The sequence below is a fragment of the Thamnophis elegans genome, chromosome 4 (genome assembly GCF_009769535.1).
Source record: "Thamnophis elegans isolate rThaEle1 chromosome 4, rThaEle1.pri, whole genome shotgun sequence".
In the NCBI taxonomy this organism is placed as follows: Eukaryota; Metazoa; Chordata; class Lepidosauria; order Squamata; family Colubridae; genus Thamnophis; species Thamnophis elegans.
Genome location: NC_045544.1, coordinates 63,288,742 through 63,307,051, shown reverse-complemented (window position 1 = coordinate 63,307,051; position 18,310 = coordinate 63,288,742). Strand labels below are relative to the sequence as shown.

The 18,310-nt window shown below is 38.5% G+C and overlaps 1 long non-coding RNA gene across 1 annotated transcript; it reads left to right on the top strand.

Annotated features, from left to right (window-relative positions):
• Positions 1–10,015: 10,015 nt before the first annotated feature.
• LOC116507077 lies at positions 10,016–16,434 on the top strand. Its single transcript, XR_004255145.1, has 2 exons — positions 10,016–10,090; positions 15,736–16,434. It is a non-coding gene; the product is annotated as an uncharacterized LOC116507077 (long non-coding RNA).
• The last annotated feature ends 1,876 nt before the right edge of the window (positions 16,435–18,310 follow it).

Here is an 18,310-nt window from a genome sequence, read left to right as displayed (position 1 = left end):
AAATTCTGCTTGTGACAGAATTTATAAATTTGGCTAAGCTAAAAAAAATTGCAGAGCATTGATAAATGTTGACAAGATATCTAGGATTAAGTTGGCATGACTGACAAAAATTGCAAAAACAGAGCAGTCAAGGAGGAATGGATAAAGTACAATGTTATTCAGTCTTGGAGACACACCTGGTAGATTTTCTATTCTATTTATACTTTGCAAACACCCTCTGAACATAAATTCTTTGGTATCAGAACATAAATTACTTTAATGTGAGTCTTCAAAACTCTCCATGCATAAATGATTAAACATCTCAGAAAAGCAGGAGAAATAACTGCAGCAAGTTTAACTTAGCCAGTCATCAAACACAATAAAAATAAAGTTCTAATCACAAATACCCCCATTGTTTTCATTAAGAAGGCTAAATGCACAATTTCTGGAAAGGAATAAAAATGTAATTATCTAGTAGCAAATTGTTTTCTTTTATGTTGATCCTTATTAGCATTTAAATGTTCATGTGTTTTTCCCTACAGGCCTTTATCAAAAACAAATAATTGTTATTTATTCTATATGAAGTATATCAACATGGAACTTTTTTCCCTGAAAAAAAATATTGTCTTTGTTTCTAGACTTAAGGAATTCAAAACATGTTTGTTTATATTTGATGATGGGCTTTATGATAAAACATGCATGGGCAAAATTCAGATTTGTGAAATCTATTCTTTCCCCTTTGTTATCCAACAGCGAAAGACACACACAAGCTAATGGAATATTTTTATATGATATTTTATCATATTTGAAATGAGCTAATAAATCCTTTCACACAAAAAGCTTATTTCCATGAAGATCTACACAGATTTCATATTGCATCAGTATATTGACTTTATGACTCAGCATATGTTTAAAAAATCATTTGGAAGAAATGTTTCAAACCCTCTGATGTACATGTCACTGGTGGGATCAAAAACCATGCCAGCGACATAAACCATGCAGTTTGTCAGGATGCGGTGGCTCAGTGGCTAAAATGCTGAACTTGTCTATCAGAAAGGTTGCGTAACAGAGTGAACTCCTGTTAGTTGTTGTAGCTTCTGCCATCCTAGCAGTTCAAAAGCATGTAAAAATGAAAGTAGAAAAATAGAATCATAAAATTTAGAACAAATAAAACTGAGATGCAAACATTCAACATTTCCTTGATTCTTAAATTATGACTGGGCATAGAGTCTCTTCAGTGGAGACCTGCTTATCTCTGAAATGCCATTTTCAAAGATGTTTCTATTAATATATCAGGGCTAACTTAGGGATACATGTCTTATTTTTATAAAGGTATTTATAATTGTTTTTTTTTTAAAAAAAAGGCAATTTGGGGTTTTCACTAGCCGTATTCAAGCTTTCCATAAGGCAGGAAGATCTAAATGGTTACTGTGGAGATGAGCTCTGCCACTCAGTCTTACATCAACTCTGTATTTCCAATTGACTACCAAGTTGCTAGACCACCCACCTTTATGAAGCTTCTGTGACATCAACACTTTGATGTAGTACTAAGGAGCTAAACTGACACATTCAATTTGGCTTTTTAGCATTAGTGGATGTGTCTTTTGTGGGAATAAATGATCCTTGATTAACAAAATTATTGCTGACAATTTTGTGTAAGAGAGTCTGAAGATTATGATGACTATAGACATCAGACATGCCTAAATAAATGCACAAAATACAGCTCTGGCTTCTTTCCACAGAGATGTCTGTATTTACTGTTCTGTTGACTATGATAAAGTGTACAGTCCTGGAAAAACTAGAATCCTTTCCTTTGAAAGCTGTCCATCTGGATCAGTGTCCTTCACTAATGCTCCTGAGTGCACATTTGAGGCATGACACAAGACCCATAATTGCACATTGCTTCAACCAAATTAAGAGCTTGCCATTTCACTAGTGTGTATGAGAGATCAGGATTCTCTTCCCAAACACTGTTTCTATTGGATTATCAGGATCAAATGAGATAACCGTTACCATCCTCCTCAAGACTGCTTTTCACATCGTTCTAACTAGCATGACCGATGGTCAGAAACGATGAAAGATTTCTTTATTGTTTATTACTTTTAAAATAATCATAAAAATGGAACAGAAATATCAGGAACATAGGAACAGAAGGATAGAAATATATACATTGTCGAAAAAATACACTAAAGTGTTTTTTTAAAAAGTTAAAAAAATAGAACAGAAAAAGTTAAAAAAGTGTATTGTTATAAAAGTAAACAGCTATAATTCTGAAAACATTTAAGTACAGATGTGCTTATTTCTAACACTTACAGTATTTAACGACTATGCTATTTCAACCTACTTCATGTTCTATAAAGAAGTCCCATACTATTCACTATAGATATTCATACAAAGTGTACATCTAATAGAATAACAGAGTTGGAAGGGACCTTAGAGGTCTTCTAGTCCAACCCCTGCTCAAGCAGGAGACTCTATGCCATTACAGAGAAGTGTCTGTCCAGTCTCTTCTTGAAAGCCTCTAGTGATATATAGATGATTTATAGGTGATCTGCTCATAAGTGGTAACTGTACTCAGTTTCCAATCCATTGAGTAAATAGGGCCATATATTTGTCTGCCCAATACTGCAATGTAGTAAAGGCATGGAGAATCATAGAATAGCATAATAGAGTTGGAAGGTACCTTGGAGGTCTTCTAGTCCAGCCTCCAGCTTGAGCAGGAGACCTTACACCATTAGAGACACGTGGTTGTCGGGTCTCTTCTTAAAAGCCTCCAGTGATGGTGCCCCCACAACTTCTGAAAGCAATCCATTTACATTATCCACTTGTCAATTTCCATGTACTGTTGTACATTGTAATTGAACTTTAAATTGTAGAGTGAGATTTAGCAATAAACAAAAGAATGTCATCTGCAAATAAACCAATATATATTCAATTGAATTATATCTTAATCCATTTTATGAATTCCAAAGCAAATCCTAACCTGCTTAGTATGGCAAACATGTTCTGTTCATATATTTTGTCAAAGGCTTTTTCAGCATCTAATGATAAAATCCCAAATTTATCTTTATTTTTAATTCAAGTCTATTAACTCTAATATTGTCTGCTACTGGCTTAGTTTTTATAAACCCATCTTAATCATTCCTAATAATAAATGATATCATTTGTTAGCTGCTGTTAAAATCTTTGTAGCAACATTAATCAATGATACTCAGCACACTGAATGTATCTATACCTGCTTTTGGTATAACCGTAATATAAACTTGATTATATCCCTGACAATATCTCTAACAAATATATTATTATACAATTGGCAAAGTTTTGGCACCAAAACAGCCATAAATGTTTTGTACGACTTATAGGAAATCCATCCAACCCTGATGTTTTACCACTTTCAATTGCAAAAATTATTTATTTAATCTCTATTTCAGATAGTAGAGCAAATAAAAATTGCTTTTTTATCACCTAAGGGTGGTAGGTTAATTTTATTTTGAAAGACTTTTATATCTTCATTCAATATATTCTTTAATTTGAAAATTGACATTGATATCCTTTAAAGTTTGACACATTTTATCTCTCTCACTTCTAATAATTGGTGTCACTGCCCTGTCTTTTTTTTTTTTTGCTTTGAGTAGCAATTATTGCTTATGCATCATACATTAATTAGGTTAAAAATGAGAGATAAAAGAATTTCTGGATACCTTGACCAGTTTCTGAAATGCACTATGATCTGATAAATAATAAATATCTTGACTTTTGTTGATATAAAGTTGATATTTTTTAAAATTGGTGCACATTTGGATAAAGCATATAGTCTCTTATTGTTGAAAACCTCAAGTCTATTAAATTCAGTTCTTCCATATGTCTTAATTATTTCAGACACTAATGATTACTTTTTTCATGCCAGTGTACTTCTATCAAGCCCAGAATCTAATATTTCATTAACATTTTCTCCTACCACTTAATCATAAATACACTCATTCTAGTGTCCAAAAGATTCACAAAAAGTAATAGGAGAATCTAAATTAGATCCACAAACATTAATCATTGTTAATACAGTCCCTGCAATTTTAGCGCACAAAATTAAACACTGCCCATTTACACCAGTAATAATATGCTGTACATCAATTGGAAGTCCTTTTTGAACCCAAATGGCCACACCTTTAGCTTTCATCGAAGTATCAGTGAGAAATGTTGGAAGATGTAATCCAGCAATATCTGCAAGGCAATAGGCAGCCCGCGTTTGTCCATTTCAATCTAAAATATTTGGGCCCTTTAATTTAGCGTTATTACTGATTATTATACAACTAATGTAACACTGGTAAGTCCGCACTACATTCTCTAATTATTATTATTTTGTTTCATGATACTCCCAGGAGTATCTAGCAGAGCTGGAGGGAAAAAATGTTTGAAGGTTACTACAATGTGGGCAGCTGGATAATGAAGTCAGCATCCCCATAAAGCTTGTCTGCGGAAGGAAGCATGAAGTGCTCCAAAATCTCCTGGTAGACAGCTGCATTGACCCTGGTCTAAATGAAGCACACAGGCCCAAAGTCCTGTTGCTCCTTGGTCCAAAGTCCTCTTTTCTGATGAGAGCAACTTTTGCCAAAAGCACCAAAACCTGGTTCAATGACCGTGGGATTACTGTGCTTGATTGGCCAGCAAACTTGCCTGACCTGAACCCTATAAAGAATCTATGGAGCATTGCCAAGAGAAAGATGAGAGACATGAGACCGAACAATGCATAAGAGTTGAACACTGCTATTGAAGCATCCTGATCTTCCATAACACCTCAGCAGTGCCACAAACTGATAGCTTCCATGCCACGTCCCATTGAGGCAGTAATTGCTGCAAAAGGGGCACAAACCAAGTACTGAGTACATATGCATGCTTATACTTTTCAGAGGTCCGATATTGTTCTATGTACATTCCTTGTTTTATTGATTGCATATAATATTCTAATTTTCTGAGATTGTGGATTTGGGGTTTTCATGAGTTGTATGCCATAATCATTACAATTATGACAAATCATGGCTTGAACTGTCTTGCTTTGCATGTAATGAGTCTTATATCATATATTAGTTTCACCTTTTAAGTTGCATTACTGAAATAAATGAACTTTTGCACGATATTCTAATTTTTTGAGTTTCACCTGTATTGCCTTTAAAGCGATTATTTGTTTGGGGGCTGTTTGTATTTTTTTAGCACAGGTTTACCCCCTCACCACATCCCCATATGACCTGCAGACCTCATTTGCATTTTAAGGTCTTCTAAACTTTCTTTGGAAAGGACAAAAAGTGAATTGCAAGCATGTTAGCACAATTCCTAGGTGTGCAGTATTTCTTGACCGGTAATGACAAGTTTTTAGAAAGGAACTCAGTTCCTTTTGCTTCTTGGATGTGCAGAAATTAGAGTGACAAGCTTGCAAAATTGCCAACAGTCTCCAGGGAGAAATAATAAATTGCTATGAACATTAAAAACAGCAAACACTCAATGAAAAGGAGTTTATAATTAGAACAAGAACAGAAAACAGATAAAAGCCATATTGCCAGTATTGGGCATGTAACTAATTGCAAACTTAATAAAATACCTGAGAAATGAGGCATCCCTAAGCCTTAGGCCAAAAAGTCATTCACATGGCCACAATGGGTGTTATTGTACCAGTGAAGCCAACCAACATTTCCAAATATCCAAGTCCAATGAAGTTGCTGATTTCATACTTCCCCGGTTGGATGCTCTCCAGCTCTATTATGGCTACAATTTGCAGAATCCCAAAGCAGAAGGATAAATGAACTCTGGAAAGCTGATGCTTCTTCCATAACGTACAATGTTCTAGAAGGCAGATTTGCCCTGTAGAATATGACGGTCTTTCATTGCTACCATAACATAGAGAGGCAATAATGATTCACAGCTTGATCTTCATTGGCTTGATTAAGATCTGGAATGGAAAAAGAATCAATTCCAGGAGCAGATCAGACAAACAATCTGAATGAAGGAGGAAACACAGCAAGGAACAGAAGCACACTTCACACAGCAGAGAACCAGTTTGTAGGGAACTGGGCCAAATCAAATGAACCAGAAACAATTGAAATTGTTTTGACAAAATCCCAAAACCCAACTGATTTTTTACTTGTTGGTGCAGGGATGGAAGATTGACAGAGCGAGGAAATTTCAGAGAAGTTAAATATTTTCTGTAATGTACTGTCACAGTATGACAGTGTCTGTTGCTTATTCTGACAATACACTTCTCATAAATTCCCTTTCCTTCTTTTGCCTCTAAGGACAGTCCTACACTAGGAGCAGCAAAGCGAGCTAAAGGTTGTTGGGTTTTTTGCTAATTTTTTGAGGGTTGTAGAAAAAAGATATACAGGTAGTTTTTAGCTAATGGCATAATGGAGCCTGGAATTTCTATCATAAGCAATAATGGTTGTAAGTCATGGCACCCACATGACTGATCTGATTTTGTGACCCTTTTTTGCAGTACAGGTAGTCCTTGACCTACGACCACAATTGAGTCCAAAATTTATGTTGCCTAGTGAGAAATTTGTTAAGTGAGTTTTGCTGCATTTTATGACTTTTCTTGTCACATTTGTTAAGTGAATCACCGCAGTGGTTAAGTTACTAACACGGTTGTTAAGCGAATCTTCCCCATTGATTTCTCTGGTCAGAAGCTTGCAAAAGGGGACCATGTGACCCCGAGACACTGCAACCGTCATAAATATGAACCAGCTGTCAAGCATCTGAATCAAAACCACATGGCCGTGGAGAGGCTGTAGCAGTCATAAGTGTGAAAAATGGTCATATGATTCAAATAATTTAACAACTGGTTCTCTGTCTTAATGATCAGCTAGATAGGCAGGGCTCGGTGGTCATGTGACTGGGTAGGCATGGCCAACTCAACATCACTCACGTTGATGGGCGCTTCGTTTTAGCTGTTACAATGTAATAAGGGTTAACTGGAGAGGCAGTTTCTGTAAGCAGGGCAATAAAGATTAGGCTAGAAGCAACACCAGAATGTTTCCTTCCTGCCTTCCTTACAGGATTAGCCCTGTAAAGTGGGGGGGAAAACCAAAAGGAGATTTCTTCCAACAACCGGTTCTCTGAACTGCTTAGAAAGTTAACAACTGGTTCTCCTGAATGGGGTGCACATTGGCTTTAACCCCACCACTGGTCATATGTTACTTTTTTCAGTGCTGTTGTAACTTTGAACGGTCACTAAATGAACTGTTGTAAGTCAAGTACTATCGGTAGTCTTTTGATGACAGGACAGACCACAATCTCTTTAAAAGCAGGCAAAACCACCCCTTCACACAAGAATGCGTTCACAGTACCTGAATCCAACTACATGTCATCTTGAAGGGCATTTTAGCTGAAAGGGACACAAATCTAATATAGAGAGCGCCATGTTACCAGCCCTGAGGTTTCTGTCTATTTTTTTCAGGACTAACAGAACTCTTCCTAGACAATCTGACAAAATCTTGTCTCAGACATCTCCAAAGAAACAACAAGAGTCCAACTCTGAATTACGAGTATTTCGAATATTCTTCAGAGCAACCCTGCATGTGTCCCTCCAAAGTTTCCTTCTCTAATAAGGACAGAGTCATCTTAAACAGGACCAGTTGTTTCCTGTGGAAATCCAGAAACTGATTCTGGGAGATTTCTCTTCTTGTTAAAGTCCTTAGCATGAGAGAAATGAGACAATTCTGACAGAATAATTGCTAATAAAATACAGGTACCCCGTTTCCCTGAAAATAAGATCTCTCTAAATAATAAGCCCAATTGGGCTTTTGAACCCATGCGTTAAAATAAGCCCTCCCAAAAAATATTGCAACACAGCAGCAGCCACGAGGTGACCACGCTTGCCACCTCCTGCACCTCACAAATAATAAGACCTCCCAGAAAATAAGGCCAAGTGCTTATTTCAGGGGTCAAAATAAATAAGACCCCGTCTTGTATTCAGGGAAACATGATAATCCTCAACTTACAACCACAGTTCAACTCAAAATTTCTGTTGCTGAGTGAGACATTTGTTAAGTGAGTTTTTCCCCCTTTTACGAGCTTTCTTGCCATGTTTATTAAGTGAATCACTGCAGTTGTTAGGTTAGTAACATGGTTGTTAAGTGAATCTGGCTTCCCCGTTGACTTTGGTTGTCAGAAGGTCACAAAAGGTGATCGCATGACTCTGGGACACTGAAACCGTCATAATTATGAGTCAGTTGCCAAACAATTTTGGATCACGTGACCACAGGGATACGGCAACAGTTGTAAGTGTGAACAATGATGAACAATGATCATAAGTTACTTTTTAGTGCTGTTGTAATTTTGAACAGTCACTAAACAAACTGATATGTGAAGCACCACCTGCAACTGCTACAGGTAGTCCTCAACTTACAACAGTGTCAGGCCTGCAGTTATATCCGTTTTAGGATCTTTGGCCTGCCACACTCGCTCTTATTTCATTATGCTGTTTCATTAGTGTAGTAGTTGGGAGGGGGGAATAGAAAGGAGTAGAATTGTGGAATGTGTTGTCATTCTTTTCTAGAAGCCCAAGGTCATCTTTTGTCTCTGTACCTTTGCACCTGACCGGAACCAGCTGGGTGGAGATGCCAGCGTGGAAGAAGAAGATTGGACCATGTGATGGATTTGTGGGTGTGGGGACAAGATCATGAACTTTCAACTGGGTGGGAATCCTAGGTAACTTACAGAATTGGGATTCTACAGTTCATTGCCAACATGTCTGTCTTATTAAATTGGAACTTTAAGGATAGCTCTGCCTTAGACTCTGATTTAATTCTGCATGATATTTGGAATGCTGACAAACAGTTTGTTTAGTGACTGTTCAAATTTGGAACTGCACTGAAAAATGTAAGTGATGACAGTTTTTCACAGTTATGACCTTTGCAGCATCCCCATTTTGATAATGGGATCAAAATTCAAATGCTTGGCAATATTTGATTGATTCATATTTATGACGGTTGCAATATCCTGAGGTCAGCTGTTGTGAGGTTCTGGCAAGCAAAGTCAATGGGGAAACCAGATTCACTTAACAAAAAGAACTAAGCTGTGAAAGGTCAGAGAAAAAGAGCAACAGTAACTATCCACGGAAATTTTTAAAAGGCAGAAGGATACAGAGGGCTAAAATCACAGACATCAATGGTTGAGTAGATTTAGAGAGAGAAGAACTTTATAACAGTCCCATAAGATATTAGAAGTCATATCTACCAGTTTAAAAATGTTGACTTCAGGAAGTTAGAGGTCTCTTGGAAGTATTACTGAGATTTTTTTAAATGCCAAATTATCCAGGCTGAGAGACTTCATCTCTACATTCCACAATACCCGTCCTTCTCTCCTCTTCCTAGAGAAGATTCAAGGCAGTTTTGGGATGGAGGAATACAAGCCAATTGAAGATCAAATCAACCCTATGGACTTTGCTGGTTGAAATTTGCATGTTGATTTAATATGCATGTAAAAGTAAAGGTCCCCCTCGCACATATGTCCTACTCATTCCCTACTCTAGGGGGCACTGCTCATCTCTGTTTCAAAGCTGAAGGGTCAGTGCTGTCTGAAGACATCTCCGTGGTCTTGTGGCCAGCATGACTACATCCTGAAGATGCACAGAACGATGTTATCTTCCAACAAAGGTGGTCTCAGAGGCACCTTTGGAATAAGAGTAATTAGAAACAAATTCACTCAAGTTAAAACATCTCCGAAAACTAATGCTCACTAGATTTACACTTGAAGGTAAGGCCAGTGCAACCTCATGATTTCAACATACGCCAGCAAACACATCCAAAAGTGCTGCTTCTAGCTGGGCCTGGCAGAGGATATAAGAGCGAGGGCTTTGGGATTGGCAGGATATTTCCATCCTAGGGGGGGAAATGTTCTGGCATCCACTTTGCTTTGCAGTGCAGTTGGCTGGCATGAACTTCTTTCTGAGTTCACTGAACGGTACTTGCAACCCATGGGGGCAAAGTCCATGTCCTTCTCCACTAAATGATTAATTCAAATGCAAAGTTTTGCTCTCCAAAAGAGTCAGCAAGACTCTGCTGTTGACCTGAGCTGAAAGCAATTATTTCTCTTAGCACGAAGGGAATCTTCTATCATTGTTCAGGTGAAGGCTTTTATATTGTAAAAATGGGTTCCTGGTGTTTCCATGGACTCTCTTATTTCATACACTTGGAATACTGCATCCAGTTTTGGTCACCATGATGTAAAAAAGATGTGGAGACTCTTGGAAGCATGCAGAGAAGAGCAACAAAGAGGATTAGGGGACTGGAGGCTAAAACATATGAAGATTGGTTGCAGGAACTGGGTATGTCTAGTTTAATGAAAAGAAGGACTAGGGGAGACATGATAGGAGTCTTCCAATTTCTCAGGGGTTGCCACAAAGAAGAGGGAGTCAAACTATTTCCCAAGGCACCTGAGGGCAGGACAAGAAGCAATGGGTGGAAACTAATCAAGGAGAGAAGCAACTTAGAACTAAGGAGGAATTTCCTGACAGTTAGAACATTTAATCAGTGAAACAGCTTGCCTCCAGAAGTTGTGAATGCCCCAAATATGGAAGTCTTTAAGATGTTGGATAGCCATTTGTCTGGAACGGTATAGGGTTTCCTGCCTAAGCAGGGGGTTGGATTAGAAGACCTCCAAGGTCCCTTCCAACTGTCATTCTATTCTATAATGACATTTAAAATCCTATTTCACAGTCTTAATCCAGAAGAAAGTAGTCTTTGTAGACAAACATTCTAGTTTATTGTATGCCTGATCACAGCCAGGTTCCTATATTCCATTTCAATTTCATAAAAGGAGTATGCTGAAGGGTACGGGTAGTCCTCCACCTTCAACAGTTCGCTTAGTGACCATTCAAAGTTACAATGGCACTGAAAAAAATTACTTATGGCCATTTTTCACACTTATGACCGTTGCAGCATCCCCATGGTCATGTGATTTACATTTGGATGCTGGACACCTAATTCACATTTATGACTGTTGCATTGCTCTGGGGTCATGTGGTCACCTTCTGCAACCTTCTGACAAACTAAGCCAATGGGGAAACCAGATTCACTTAGCAACTCTGCTACTAATTTAACAACTGCAATGATTCTCTTAACAAACGTGGCAAGAAAAGTCGTAAATTGCAGCAAGACTCACTTAGCAAATTTCTCACTTAACACCATAAATTTTGGGCTCACTTGTGCTCATAAGTTGAGGACTACCTGTACACTGTTCCACTACAGTGTATCCACATAGTTCCCCCAGTAAAGTTGCCATTCTAGGCTGGCCATTGTTTCACCTATCACCAGTGATGTTGAATGTGGTGACAAGTCTTGTCAGGAATCACAGCATTGGAAGGGACCTTGGGAGTCTTCTAGTTCAACTCCCTGCCCAAGCCAAGAACCTCATACCATCTCAGAGAAATGGCTGTCCAAACTTTTTGCTTGGAAACCTCCACAGATGATGTACCCCTGTTCCAGAAGATTGTTGTTCCATTGCCTCATAATTTGCATGGTGCAGGGAATTCGCTCCTATTTTGAGTTTGGATTTCCCTGAAAAGCTTCCACACATTGATTCCTGTCCTACCTTCAGACACTACGGAGAATAAATTACCACCCTCTTCCCTACGACATCATTTCAAACAAGGTTTGAAGGCTGCTATTATATCTTCCCTTAGCATTTTCTTCTTTAGGATAAACTTACCCAGTTCTTTTAAGCATCCTTCATAGGATTTAAGCTCCAAGATCGTCACCATCTTTGTTGCTGTTCTCTATACTTTTTCCATTTCCTCAGCATTATTCTTGAGTTGTGCTGAAGAAAAATGGACATGGCATTTCAGGTGCAGTCTGAGCAGTGCAGAATAGAGAAATACTTATTTTCCCTGATCTTATGTGTCTGTTGAAGCAGCCCATGACTGCAATGGCTCACAGTAGTATTCATCTCTGTGCTTCCCCACTTTTCACATGTGCCTGTGTCATCACAACACATTTTCAAAGTGACATTGCTCACACTATGATATTGCAACGTTGCTTTCTTTCAGTGGTGAAATTCATTTTTTTTTACTACTGGTTGTGTGGGTGTGGCTTGGTGGGCATGGCAGGGGAAGGATACTGCAAAATCCCTATTCCCTCTCCACTCCTCAGGGAAGTATATTGCAAATTCTTCATTCCCACCCCCTCTCTGGGGTCAGCTTTCCGGTTCTCCGAACTACTCAACATTTCCACTACTGGTTCTCTAGAACCTGTCAGAACCTGCTGAATTTCACCCTTGCTTTCTTCATTCTGCAGCCCTATTGCTGGCTTTAATCAGAAACGAAGAATAATTCTCTGTAAAATGCCACATTAATCCAACAATATCTGAAACAGAAATCTCTTTATTCATTGTGCTCATAAGAACAGGATCTATTATTTGTTTTCGTTTTGGACTTCCTATCTTTGCAGCGCAGGAAAATCAAACTCAAAGTCATATTGTTTCCCTAAACATAGCTGAAAATTTCATCAAAGGGTATTTCTGTTCTTAGGATGACAGATACTCAGGAAACAATTAAGACAGCCTGGGCCATCAGTAGATGCTCAACATCCCAAGATTATGTTACCAAAATTCATGGGTCAAAAGAACCTTATTTCAGTTGTGCAGGGTTTCCCCCCCACCTTTTCCTTTAAAAAGAAAACAATTTAAGGATTATGATAAGAGCAAGAGGCTTCGAAGAAACAAACCACTCCAATTGCATCTTACAGCATGTTCCAAAGTGCCAAATTGTCCCCTACCCCACCCCGTAAAATAGTGCTTTGGTTGATTTAAAAGTTGGAATTGTAGAATTTTCTTTCCTGCCTTCCCTCCCATCCTTAAAACCTAATAAATGCTTGAACACTACCCAACACCATCCCAAAACAGGCTGGATATTTTCAAGCCATTCTGGTGAAATCACCATGTTATTAATGGCTTCAGTAACCTTCTGGAAGTCAGCACAAGAAACTAAAGCTCCTGATTCTTCAAACATTGTCCAGCCTGTGGACCTCCTGTGTTCATCAAAAGTTTCCATAAGTGCAATTGCTTTTTTTAAAAAACGTATCCTTGCAAGTACAACAAATAAAATATTCAGATGCCTTATGCATCAGTGCTCCCTTACTCTTAATAAATGGTATGATGAAACAGAATCTTTTTACTAGCTATCTAGGTTCCACCAAATTATCTGCTTTATTTCCATATTTGGACATATTTCAGTTTATAAGTAAGACGATCAGTCAAAAAACAAGACAGATAAGTGCTGCACTCAGAGCATTTTTCTGCCTCCAGGGGACCAAGATGCAAAGAAGCTCAGGGTTCCTGAAACTTTAATAATAGTATTGTGAATTTTTGGATTGGTTGGTATGGCTGGTATGGCTGAGTTTGTAAGTTGTTAATGTTTTAACATGCTGCTTAAGGCACTATTACTTGCTGTTTTGTTTCACTTGTTTTTAACGCATTTTCTCCCCTCTTTTTAAAAATGTAGTTTCATTTACCAATCGAAAAACAGGACATGACATTTTTATAAATAAAATAAAAGTGTACATGAGGGATTTTAGTACAAATATTTTTTTCCCTATTGCAGTAAAAATTCCTTATCTGCCATAATTAAAGATGCAAGAAGTTTTGTCTTCTGAAGCATGTGGTCACATTCTTCAAATTCTTATGTAATCTGCTTCATAAAAACTGGATCATTTAAGAAGGAGGCATTTAAAATGATTAATGTACCATCAAGTTGACATTGACTCTCCTCCTAGATCTTCTCCAGAACCTCCAACTTGATCCTTCAGGTCTTCCCTCACCACCATAGACTAGTTCAGAGGTCCATGTTTGCAACTGGGCTGTAGAAATGGTGGGCAAGGACAAGCATGTGCATCTCCACTTGTGTGAGCAGCGGGCAAGTGCGTAAATGCACAGTCCACTTGTACACTCTGCAGGCACACGGGCATGGTGCTTGTGTAAATGGAGTATGTGGTCACACTCCACTTAATGGCCGCTCATGTGGAACCATCTCCTCTTCCCCCACTGCCATGCCAGTCTGCAAAGTCAGAAAGCTTAGGGAACACTGGACTAGTCTATCTGTCTTGCTGTTAATTGTCCTTTTTGTCCGTCCCGTCCCCCCCCCCCCAGCACATTAATCAAAGTTCTATACTTATGCGAACATTGTTGTCCAAAACACCAGTGACAAGTACAGGCTATACATTGCTTTGATGATGGCTGGATGTTGTTATACAAGTCTGTAAATCCCTAGTCAAGAACTGGACTCATAATGTCTGTGGTCAATGCTGATATATTTGAAATGTATGGAGCGAAAATACATTGACATTTAAAGGATGCCATCTTGGGCCAATTAATCCATAGTCATTTTTTTTTTAATATATATTTTATTATGTTTTCATTCTATACAATCACATATTCACTGTGCTTAATCAGGGCATATAACATTGAATAATAAACACGGCCCTCACTTATATAGAAAATGCCCTCTACAATACAAACCCAGTATACCACCTTGGCCTGCCATACACCCTCTTTCAACCCCCTCCAACTTTCATTCTTCCTTCTCACACACCCCTCTACGCCTACTTCCCCTCCCCTTCTTTCTAACCTTAACCCTATCACTCCCTCTCCATTCCCTCCCTCCCTTCTCCTCCTCCTCTCTCTCACCCTCTCCACCCTCCTTCTTCTTTCACTCGACTCTTTCCTTCGGTATCTATTACCTTCCAGTATATTCGGTTTGTTCTATTTTCGCACTAACATTGAAAAGCCACAGTATACAAATACAATCATGGAATTTAACACATATTGTATTTCCCCCCTCCCCCCTCCCCCTAAATCCCCACCTCCCTTCCCTCCCCCCGACTTCCCAAAGACCATACGTGGTATAATTTTTGAACAATCACAGTCTAAAATATCTCTACATTGAACTCAGCTTCTTACTGTTACCCAAATTTTAAACAATTTAAGATCCTAAAAAGCTTGCCTCTATGTATCCAAATGTTCAACCTAAATGTTGGAGATGTGGTTCTTGTGATGCTACATATTTTCATATATGGTGGACATGTCGTAATGTCAAGGCATTTTGGATAAAAATATGGTGGATCCTGCAAAACATCTTTAAAAGAAGGATAAAATTTACCCCCCAGTTGTTTTTACTGGGTATATGTATTGATTTTACAGCAGCAGAGACTAATTTGATTCTGTATTTAATAACGGCAGCAAGACTCTTGGTGGCGCAGTATTGGAAGAAGAAAGATTTACCTACAATTCAAGAATGGACTTTGAAAGTTATGAACTTAGCCGAAATGGCCAAAATCTCAGCATATCTCAAAGAACATTCAAACGAGAGATATAAACGAGACTGGAAAAAGTGGATTGATTACATAAAAAGTAAATATGGGACTAAGAAACTCCAGATAGCTTATGCTTAGTATCAGTAATAATCCATAGTCATTTTTAATGTGAAGCCCCATCTAAGTTCTCAGCATTTGCTGAGCTTGTTTATGTAGGCACTTAATTTTAATGATGGCTCCTTTCTCCCCCTATCTGTATATCCAGTAATGTTTATTTGAATTCCCCCCCCCCAATCATGATAACCTCACACGACATCATAATAATTTAATAGAGTCCTAGCCCATGTGTCAATTCCTTGAAGGGCAGCATCAACACAGAAGGACTGAATGGCTAACTTGGATGCTGGAGGCACAGCAGAATTTCCTGTTTCTCCTGGTTTTGATGGTTGTGGTTCTTTGTTTTCAGATGAGGCATCAGCAACAACAAGAGTCACTTTTGCAAAGTAGGATTGGGGTGGGATTCAGAAGTTCAGAAGAGAGAAAATCTTTTGTTCCCTCACATATCATGAAACATAGTTGCAGACAACAGGCAAGTATACAGATCCTCCCCCATGTATTAATTCTATTTTATATCCGATACTTTATTTACATTAGAAGAAGGGGAATCTGATCTCTGCAATCATCTCTTTAATGCATGATCGAAATAAAATAATATTTCGAAACAAGAATGTTACAACTGAATTGAAATCTCCCACACGGTGTAGAGGTGTGAAATGGGACTATCTAAAAAGATGAAATAAACTACAAAGGAAATGTCAATCAGGGAACAAAATTGGAATAAAAAAGAAACAATTAATTAAAGATCACAATGCATTGGTGAATGGAATTCAAAATGAAGATGGAAGTTGAAAAGATATTTCAACTCCCAGAACTGAGCCTATTTAGTATTAAAATTTTTTGAGGGGCTAACAACTGTAATCTGAGTTTTCATGTAAAAATAATTTAAAGTGAAATGTTATCATTTGTAAGGGAACATAATGGCTCAATGGTTAAAGAGATGAGCTTGTCAGCAGGAAAACTGATATCACGAGTTCAAGACCTGACCACCACGCGATGGGGTGAGTTCCCATTACCTGCCCCAGCTCCTATCAACCTAGCAGTTTGAAAGAATACAAATGTAAGTAGATAAAAAGGTACTACTTCAGTGGAAAAGTAACAATGTTCCTTGCATCTCGCCATATAGTCATGCTGGCCAGATGACCACAGAAGCGTCTTCGGACAATGCTGGCTCCCTTGAAAGGGAGACGAGCACCACCTAGGGTTAAATACAACTGGATGGGGAAACCTTTACCTTTATCATAATTTCATTCAATAATATTCAAGGGCATTGGGTTCATGTCAAAATCATGATTCCAACTGGTGAATTACAGCATCTTCTTGAATCATCTAACAAATTGTGCTGAAATAACAGTAATAAAGATAAGCCTGACATCACTTCTGAAATGACTGGGTAGCTCTGCAAGATATTCTAAGTCACAAGAGAGGATCCTGCCTGCGACCCAGTGGTGGGATTCAGCCAGTTTGCACCACTTCGAGAGAACTGGTTGTTAACTTTTTGAACAGTTTGGTGAACTGGTTGTTGGAAGAAATCATTAGGGCAGAGAACCGGTTGTTAAATTATTTGAATCCCACCACTGCTGAGACCTACAGAGGATGGCTCAGTCTGCTGTTAATAAATTCCCAATTTGTTTGGGAGGGGTGTTTCTCCTCATTTAATGATGTCCAATTCTCAGAGAGTGCATGGACAAGTCCATGCAGGTGTTTTGGCAAGGTTTTCAGATGTGGTTGCCACTGTCTCCTCCCTAGGACTGAGAGAGAGTGACTGGCCCAAGGTCACCCAGTTGACTTTGTGCCTAAATCAGGCAAAAACTCACAATCTACCATCTACCAGTTTCTAGCCTGTTGCTTTAACCGCTAAACGAAACCTATTTTATTGAACTGGCTTGGTTAAATGTAGGGAAATAACCATTTACTGTCAAGTGACATTTTTTCAGATTGAGCTGGAGGTGTCCAAATGTAATGGTGGGTGGAACATGATGTATTGATGCCATACAAGTGGATCAGTTCATAACTTTCAGTTGATTGGGTTTGGCGAAAAAAATACTTTTGTTCTTTTCAAGCATTTTAATCCTCTCTTGTTTTATCAACTTCCCCCAATTTTTGTTTATTATTGAAGTACAGAGGAAATTGTGCCTAATGGTTTTTTGCCACCTAGTTTTAGAAGTGCAATTTCAGTGAACTCTAGATGGAGATGCTCAAAAAGAGATATTTTGCCTAAAAAACAGAAGACCCTTGTAGGCACATTACATAATTTTTCTAATATGTAAAGAGCTGTTGCATTAGGAGGTGAAAAGGTGAAGAGTTGGATTTAATGGGCTGAAATTACAGGTGTGTAGATTTAGGAAAACTCTGTTAATAGTGATGATATTTAACAAAGCTAAAATTCTCTCTGGTTCTACACATTCATCTCTATTGTTCAGTGATGCATTTTCTGCCTCTCTAGGATTTACCTCTATCTGCTCCTGTGAGGTTGTTCCTGTTGGATGTATATAGTTATATTCTCGATGGGTTGTATAGTGTTTTAACAGCATTGTGATTAAATAACCAGCGCTGCAGAAACCTGAAAATCAGCTGGCCGATGGGAGGCAGGTCCGCATGCACGGTGGAGCTCAGCTGAGGTGACAGCTTGTGTGCTGGCAGAGAGGCCTCCGTGTGCCACCTGTGGCACGTGTGCCATGGGTTCGCCATCACGGGTCTATCCACTGCAAAATGAAGACTTCTTCTGCATGTTTCCAACCAATACAGTTCCTGAACTTTCTTTTGTCAATTGGGCCCACAATACTTGCTGATGTCATTGATCCATCTTGTTTTAGGTCTTTTTATCATGTGGGATCCATTCTGTGACTGCCTTGGTCCACCTGCCATCAGTTCTTCTTGCTGTGTCACCAGCCCATTTCCATTTCAATTCTTTTACTCTCTTG